Source organism: Sarcophilus harrisii, chromosome 5 (genome assembly GCF_902635505.1).
Source record: "Sarcophilus harrisii chromosome 5, mSarHar1.11, whole genome shotgun sequence".
NCBI lineage: Eukaryota > Metazoa > Chordata > Mammalia > Dasyuromorphia > Dasyuridae > Sarcophilus > Sarcophilus harrisii.
The window spans coordinates 30817845-30827175 of record NC_045430.1 but is presented as its reverse complement, the minus strand read 5'-3'; positions in this window follow the sequence as shown (position 1 = coordinate 30827175).

Genomic DNA, 9331 nt, shown 5'->3' with positions numbered 1-9331 from the left:
AAAAAGAATAGGCCAAATGGTAAAAGATACACAAAAATCCACTGAAGTATTTAAAAATAAAATTGGCCAAATGGAAAAAATGTTCAAAAATTCACCAAAGAAAATTACTTTAAAAATAGATTTGGGCAAATTAAAGCTGCATTCATGAGACATCAAGAAAATAATCAGTAGAATGAAAAAAAAATAAAGACAATGTGAAATATCACTGGAAAAACAATTGGTTTGAATAATAGATTCAAGAGAGGTACATTAAAATTATTGCAACACCTGAAATCCCTGATCAAACAGAGCTTAAACATCTTTTCAAGGAAACTGACCTGATATCCGAAAACCAGAGGGTAAAATAGACATTGAAAGACTCCACCAATCAACTCACTCCTGAAACAGATCCCAAATTGAAAATTCCCAGAAATATTTAAGCTGAATCTCAGATCTTCCCAAGTCAAGAAAAAAAATATTGCAAAGAGCCAGAAATAAACAATTCTAATACTGTAGAGTCACATTCAAAATAGGGTTTGGAATAATACTCCAGATGGCAAAGGATTACAATTAAGAATCAATTACCCAGCAAAACTGAGTGAGGGAAAAGGATAGGGGATGAGACAGTAATGAAATAGAGAAGTTTCAAGTATCCCTGATAAGCTCAAAATGAACAGAAAACTTATACAAAACTGAAGAGATGCATAAAAAGTTAAAGAGAAATCATAAAGGATTCAATAAAGTTAACTAAGTGTATTTCTACATGGGAAGATGATACTTGTAACTCTTAAAAAATCATTAGGGCAGTTTTAGGAGTCTACATAGCCAAAGGGCACAGATGTGAATTAACTATAACGGGGATGATATCCCAAGAAAATTAAAATAAAAGGTGAGAGAGGTATGCCTATTTCATAGGAGAAAGGGAAAGGAGTAAAAGGAGAGAGAACAGGACAAACAGGGAGAAAGTAGGATGGAAGTAATAAGAGTAATCAAAACTTTGAATGTAAATAGGATAAATTCACCCATAAAACAGGAGATGGAATGAATTACATAATTTAGACGTAAAAGGTGACCATGAAGCATAAATAAGGAAATATGGAACAGTTTACCTTTTTTCTCTAAAGGGAAGAATTTGTGACCAAGAAACAGAAATGAAATCCAAAATGTATTGATTTTGATTACATTAAAATAATTGTTTGTTTGCACAAACAAAAGCAAGTTAAGATTGTAAGGAAAGAAGAAAATTGGGGTGGAAGTTATATAACAATTTTCCCTCATAAAGGTCTCGTTTTTCAAATATATAAAGAACCAAGTCAAATTTATAAGAATACAAATCATTCCCCAATTGGTAAATGATCAAAGAATATGAACTAGCAGTTTTCAGATGAAGAAATCAAACCTATCTAATTATATGAAAAAATGCTCTAAATCATCATTGATTAGAGAAAAGGAAAATGATAAATACTGGTGATGTGAGAAAATTGGAACACTAATGAATAGTTGTACCGAGTTGTAAAGTGACCCAAACATTTTGGAGAGCAATTTGAAACCATGTCAAAAGGAGTATAAAATTTTGCATATTCTTTGAACCAGCAATACCACTACTAGATCTGCATCCAAAAGAGATAGAAAAGGAAAAGGGCCTATATATTCAAAAATATTTATAGCAGGTCTTTTTGTAGTGGCAAAGAAATGAAAACTAAGGGAAAGATCATCAGGTGAGACAATAGCTGAACAAGTTGTGATATATGACTGTTAACAGTATTATACCATAAGAACTCAATAGCAGACTGATGAAAATGAAGTCTGAATACAGATCAAAGCATACTTTTTAAAAAATTATTTTTCTTAGGGTTTTTTGAGGAGTTTGTGTTTTCTTTCACAATATGACTAAGAAAAATATTATACATCACAAAAATATTTTACATCACTGCACATGTACTTTACTTATTTACGTCAATAAGGGAGAAGAGAACTAGAAACATTTTAGACATTAAAAATTGTTTCTATACATAACTAGAAAAAAAATTTTAAATGTGCTCAAAAAAAGTAAAAATTAAAATCTTAATATGGTTCAAAAGAAAAATAATATGAAGACAATTCCACCTCAAATGTAGTAAATTGCATACATTTTCATACTTTTAAAATGTATTATAATGACTTTTTCTTCTTTAAAAAAAAGCTTTTTTTTTTTTAAAAAAAGCACACATATATTGTATCTAGGATATACTGACATATTTAACATATATAAGACTGCTTGCCATCTGGGGGGGTGGTGGAGGGAAAAAAGGGGAAAAATCAGAACAGAAGTGAGTTCAAGGGATGTTGTAAAAAAATTACCCTGGTATGGTTAATGTCAATAAAAAGTTATAATTTTATAACATCATATGGGAATGCTCTATAGGGAGAGACACTAAAGACACTATAGTAATGTAAATAAATAAAATAAATTTTAAAAAATTTTAAAAGATCCCATAGCCAAAACTGTAAAACCAATTAGATATGCTCTGCTATTCCTTCTGCACAAATTGTTCATTTCTCATATCTATGCATTATATGCCATTTCTGCTAAAAGGATTCTGCCTCCTCTTGCTAATAAACTTGCCTTTCAAAAGTCATAACTGGCTTCAAGTAATTTTGTTCTCTTCCCTAATTTGTACCCCATCTGGTTTCTTTTTTTCATTTGAACATGCTGATTTTGTGGCATGCTAAAGAAATGCCCCAATTGTTTTACTTTTTTTTTTTTTAACATTTTTAGCCAAAACTCTCTAGCCTCCATTCAAAGAAAATAACAAAGGTAGTGGTATTCCAAAGGAGAAAGGTGTTTATTAAAAGTTCTATTTGGTTTAGGAACCAAGATATGAATTTTCATCTGTGGAAATGTTCTGCCTTCCTAATTTTTTTGTTTATTTTTATATATTTTCAATCCCTGAGAACATACTGTACATCTTGAAACTAAAAGCTAAAATAGAATTCAAAAATTATAATTCAAAAATTATAACCTATAAATACATAACTAAGTTGATAATTGATATATATTCATATACACAATATATAAGGAACTAATACATATACAGGACCAAGAAGTGTTCCCAAATGAATGGGGTCAATGAATATAAATACTCAAGTAGAAACATTATACTAAATCTCTAATAAAAGAAAGACAAAATAATTCCAAAGTTTCACTTTACACTTAATTGGCCAAGATAGTACTGGAGAGATTTTGAAAAATAGGCACCCTATCACACTGTTGGTGGACCTGGGAATTGGCCCAATCATTGTCAAAAGCAATGTGGAATTACGCTAAGAAAAATGGCTAAAAAACCTCAGATGTACTATTTCACACCTATTAATATGACAGAAAGGAAAATGAGAGATGCAGGAAGAATGTGGAAAAATTGGGACACAAAGACAGTTGGTTCATTTATATTGGGAACTAGTTCAACCATTCTGGAGAACCATTTCTATATTGATGATTCTCACTTTTTTGGGGGTTCAGCCCTGGCTTCACATCTTCAGTCTTTCATTTCCAACTGTGTTTTTGACATTTTGACCTGGATATCAGTGGATATCTGACACCTTACATGGTCATAACTAAATTCATTATCTCTGCTCCCAAAATCTCCCACATTCCAAATTTCCCTATTCCTGTTGAGGTCAACACAATTCTCTTGAGTTAACCAGACTCACAACCAAAATGTTAACCTTGACTTCTCTTTCATCTTCAAAATCAGTCTGTTGCTAACAAGTTTTAACTTTGTAAAATTTAAGCCCCTTCCTTTCAGAAGGAAATGATTACCAACTTAGTAAAACACCTTATCACCATATAGCTGGACTACTACAATGACCCTTTCATTGAGTTCCCTGCCTCATTTCTCCCTACTCTAGACCATTATATCAATTGTCAAATTAATCTTCCTGAAGCTCAAGTTTGACTGTCACCCCTAACCTAAATCAATAAACTTTGGTGGCATCCTATCACCTCCAGGATTAAAAAAAGCAACTTACCTCTCTGACATCCAGAAACTGTCATAACTGCCCCTCCTCAACTTCTCCAATTCACTTCTACATTCTAAGAACTCTGTGATCTGTTGACAATGATCTCCTTGCTATTCCCTGAAACAAACCCTCTGCTCACAACTCCAGGGTTTGTACTTCCTGTCCATGCCTGGAATGGTCTACTTCCTCATCTCTGATTCTAGACTTCCATCAAGTTCAATTAAAATATCACCCCTCAGACCTGTATGTGCACAAATGTTTGTGGCAGCCCTCTTTGTAGTGGCTAGAAACTGGAAACTGAATGGATGCCCATCAATTGGAGAATGGGTGAAAAAATTGTGGTATATGAATATTATGGAATATTATTGCTCGGTAAGAAATGACCAACAGGATGATTTCAGAAAGGCCTGGAGAGACTTACACGAACTGATGCTGAGTGAAATGAGCAGGACCAGGAGATCATTCTATACTTCAACAACAATATTATATGATGATCAATTCTGATGGATGTAGCCATCTTCAGCAATGAGGTCAACCAAATCAGTTCCAATGGAGCAGTAATGAACTGAACCAGCTACATCCAGCAAAAGAACTCTGGGAGATGACTAAGAACCATTACATTGAATTCCCAATCCCTATATTTTTGCCTGCCGGCAGTTTGGATTTCCTATACAGGATAATTGTACAATTTTTCAGAGTCCGATTCTTTTTTTACAGCAAAGTAACAGTTTGTTATAAAATAAAAATCATGTATACTTACTTTGTATTTAATTTATACTTTAATATATTTAACATCTACTGGTCATCCTGCCATTTAGGGGGGAAGGAAGGGAAAAACTGGAACAAAAGGTTTGGCAATTGTCAATGCTATAAAATTACCCATGCATATAACTTGTAAATAAAAAGCTATTAAAAAAAAAGAAGAACTTACTTTGTGCCAGGCACAGTGCAAAATGCTTTACAAATGTTATCTCATTTGATGCTCACAACAATCCTGTGAATTACATTCTATTATATTCCACTCTTTTTATATTTGAGTAAACCAAGGCAAACAGAACATCTTAGCCTAGATTTGAACTCAGGTCTGTCTTCCTGACTTCAGATCTAGTTCTCTACTTGCTCTCTCAAGCTGTTCAAAGTGACAAAGAAGACTTAAAGAGTTAAGTTATACTATGAACTGTCATGCACAGATTTTAAAATTTATTTTAAAGAAAGACATATTAAACTTAAGGTGGTAACAAAAAAAAAATCACCCCTTATAAGAAGGCTTTTTTGTTCCCTCTTATTGTCAGTCCCTTCCCTGTTGAGAATCTCCAATTTATTCTGTAGATATCTTGTTTGTATGTAGTTATTTAAATGCTATCTTCTCTATTAGAACATAAATTCCTCAAATGCAGGGACTGTTGTCTGCCTTTCTTCATATTCCCAGTATTTATCACAGTACCTGATAATAGCAGATGTTCAATAAAAATTTATGGGCTGATTAAAAAAGTACATACAAAATATATTAATAAGTACAAGTTTGGAGTTTTTTTTATTTGGGAAAGAGGGAGTACTGAGAGTTGGTGGATAAAAAAAGTTCACGTAGAAAATGGCACTTAAGCAGTTTTAGAAAAAATAAGGAATTATAAAAGGCAGAAGTGAAATTATAGGATTTTGCCTGTGGCCACATGGTTACAAAGACTTGGGTTCAGTTTCCAACCTTGATATATACTGGTTCATTGAGCCCATCAGATTCATTTAAGATATGAATTTAAGGGGCCAACTCTTAAGGCTTGAAGTTGTGCTGACATTATAGATTTACTCTGGTAGAATGAGTCTCCTCTCAAGTTCTGTATACCAAAGAAATCTAAGGCATAATCCAAAAAAACTTATTTTAACAAATGGTTAAACCATAGTACCAGTAGCAAAGAAGCTAGGAATATAAGGATCTTAGAAGTGAAACAGTGATCTCTAAGATTTCTTCTCTCAAGGATTAAGTTGTAAAAATAAGAATTTTGTTTCTTAACTATCCACCTGCTGCTATTCTTCAATCTTTAATTCAAGCAATCAACTCTATAGCAATTAACTGTTAAGAAATTTGTGGATGGGAAGCATGTGATATTTTTGCAAAATATGGGAAGCCAATGATATGAGCTACTTCATTTTTAGTCTATTACTAAAGTATGATTGTTCAATCTACTAAATAAATGAGACAAGTAGAATTAACTTAAAGGGGAGATGGCACAAAAATGAGGGAAAATAATATAAATTAAAAGACAAAATATAAAATTTGTATAGCAAATGCTAACACGAACTTTTTTAGATTGCAATGACATCTGGTGGCAAGATTTTCAAATCTATACTAAAATATCTAGAAACCATTTTATTGTTATTCATGAAATCACATATAGAAATTCTGAAAATATGAGACCAGAATCAAACAATGTAACATAAAAGATTTTTCAATATTCAACTCATATTGTCAGGTAAGCAATTTAGAAAATTTGGACAAAAGAATCAGACTTGAAAAGGAAGATTTCACTGGGGCAACCACATTTTTATCTGTTGAGCTTTCTTCTTTAAAATTCCTTCAATTCAACTGAAGCTTTCATTCAAGCAACTTTATATAAATGGCATAAGTATGTGAAAGTAAATCAAAAAAGTGCTATATACAAAGAAAGTAATATGACCAATTATGGTTTTTTAATTTCCTTAAAAGTCCAGGGTAACTTTGTTTTCTCCTAAATGATAGCTTCCACTAACATGATATCTTCCTCCTTCCTCAATGATTTCTCTTTCATTGGTCCTTTGTCTTACCCCTACCTCCTCACCTGGGAAATTCCAGTTCATTAGCTCTTCTACCTCAATACACTAACCTCAAAGAATTCATACACTCTTACTTGGAGTAGGATTTCATTCAAATCAGTAAATCTCCATTTAGTCCTGATACATCTAGCTACCTAGGATGTCCTTACACCTGAAGCTTTTCCCCCTTCAAGGTATGACTATGATCTCTCAGTTCATAAACTTGCAAGTTTGCAATTAACTTTGACTCCCCTTCCCTTTTCTTATTCCATCCCTCATATCGGCATGTTATTAATTCTGCAGATTCTCTCTCTAATGATTCTTGGATATAATCAATCCTCTATATTTTTGCAAATAGTATTTTAGGCCTCCATACCTGAATTACTATAATTTATACTCTTCTTTATTGAGAATACCATACATCACTACCAAAACAATATTTTTTACAGTATTCAACAGGTCAATATTATCCTGATCAATAAGGAAAAAGGGAAGAGAATAAGCATTTACTAAATCCCTATATGTGCCAGGAATTGTGCAAAGCACTTTATAAATATTATCTCATTTGATAATTATCATGACCCTGGGAATTAGATACTATTATCTTCATTTTACAGTTGAGTAGACTGTACAGTCTACAGGTTTCTAACCTGTAGGCAACAGACAAAAGTTAAGTGACTAGGAAATGGCTGAGGCTGTATATGAACTCAGGTCACCTAGCTGCCAAGAACTTAAGGTAGTTACCTCTTGCAACTCTCTCAAATACAAACTCCTTATCCAAGCATTCAAAGCCCTGCATTAACTTATTAACAAACTTAACCAAGTATTTCTTTACAAGACAGCATACCCCATCTTCCCCCTACAGTCTTGCTCTGCTGATGCTCACACATATCCTGCTCACCTACCTGTGTTCATAATATTCTTGGCACACTCTCTTAATTCTTTTCCAGTCCCTGAAGATCAAGAGCAATATTCACTTTCTCGAAAAAAAAGCTTTTCCAACTAGCACCATCAATTAATCAACCAAAAAGCATGTATTAAGCATTTACCACACACATGATGCTATACCAGGTGCTGGGGGATCCAAAGACAAAAAAACACAAAAGACTCTTCTTCCTGTAGGTAATTACAAAAAATAGACAAAAAAACAGATATGTTCCCCAGGGGAGACAATGTAAATAGATATAAAATAGAGAGTAAACATAACATCCCTTTAGTTGTACAACTAGTTAATTGGAAATATTAGAAAGACTTTACATAGAAACTGTGCTGAAAGAAGCAAAGAATTCTGAAAGGCAGAAATGACAAGGGAATGAATCACAAAGAGGGAGACAGACTAGCCAAAGGTGGAGGGGGGAGATGGAGTAGACTGAGTAGCCCAATGTCCAGCAGAGCTAAATACATAAGGGAACAAATAGATTTTCATTGGCTGAATACTACTTCAAGTTCTATGTCAGAAGGTTTCAACATTTATTTTTTAGTATCAAGTCACATGGGATTTTTCAATAAATACTTGCTTGAAGAATTTTCCAATATTTCCCATATTAATACAAATAAGAAGGATTTTAAAAGCTAAACAAAAGTTTAAAAAAAAGCTTCTTGAGTAAGGAGGGGAGTGACATGATCAGGCCTGTGATTTAAGAAATCACTTTGTCAACTGCACATAGAGAATGGACTGGAGACAGAGGAAGCTTGAGGTAGGCACAGCTATCAAGACTATTGAATGGACATCTACTCAGTTTCTAATTCTTTGCTATCATAAAAAGAATTGAAAAATGAGTAGATGCCCATCAATTGAGGAATGGCTGAGCAAGTTGTGGTACACAAAGATAATGGAATATTATTGTTCTATAAAAATGATGAGCAAATTGATTTTAGAAAGGCCTGAAAAGATTTACATGAATTGATACTGAGTGAAACAAGAAGAACCAGGAATGCATTGTATACTATGACAGCAAGAATGTGTGATGATCAAATATAGAAGACTTGGCTCTTCTCAGTAGTTCAGTGATCCAAAGCAATCCCAATAGACTTTGGACATGCCATTTGCATCCAGAAAAAGAACAATGAAAACTGAATGTAAATCAAACATATGCTATGTTCTCTTATTTTTTCTGATTTTTTTTATCTTTCCCAAGGTTTTTCTCTTTTGCTCTGATTTTTCTCTCCCAACATGATTCACAAAGCAATGTGTGTTACAAAAAATAAATTAAAAAAACCATTTAGACATATAGGAAAGCCAAGATGGCAGAGAGTAGATGCAGCTTTATATGACCTCCTTTAATCTTCCCTCAAATCAACAACAGATTAAGCCTCTGAAGTGGTTTTGGAGAGACAAAACACCCAAATATTTGGAGTACAACAAATTTCCAGAAGAAGATACTTTGGAAAAACTTCAGGAAAGATCTGTTTCAATCTAGCAGGAAGAGAGGCTGCCAAGCCTAGAGCACAATGCAGGGAGCCCGGGGCAAGGAGATGGTGTAGAAAGTCAGAGCATTGTGGTTTCTGTGCACCAAGAAATCTACTGTAAGGCTCTAAGGTTACTCTGTACTGGCTGCAGCTGGTG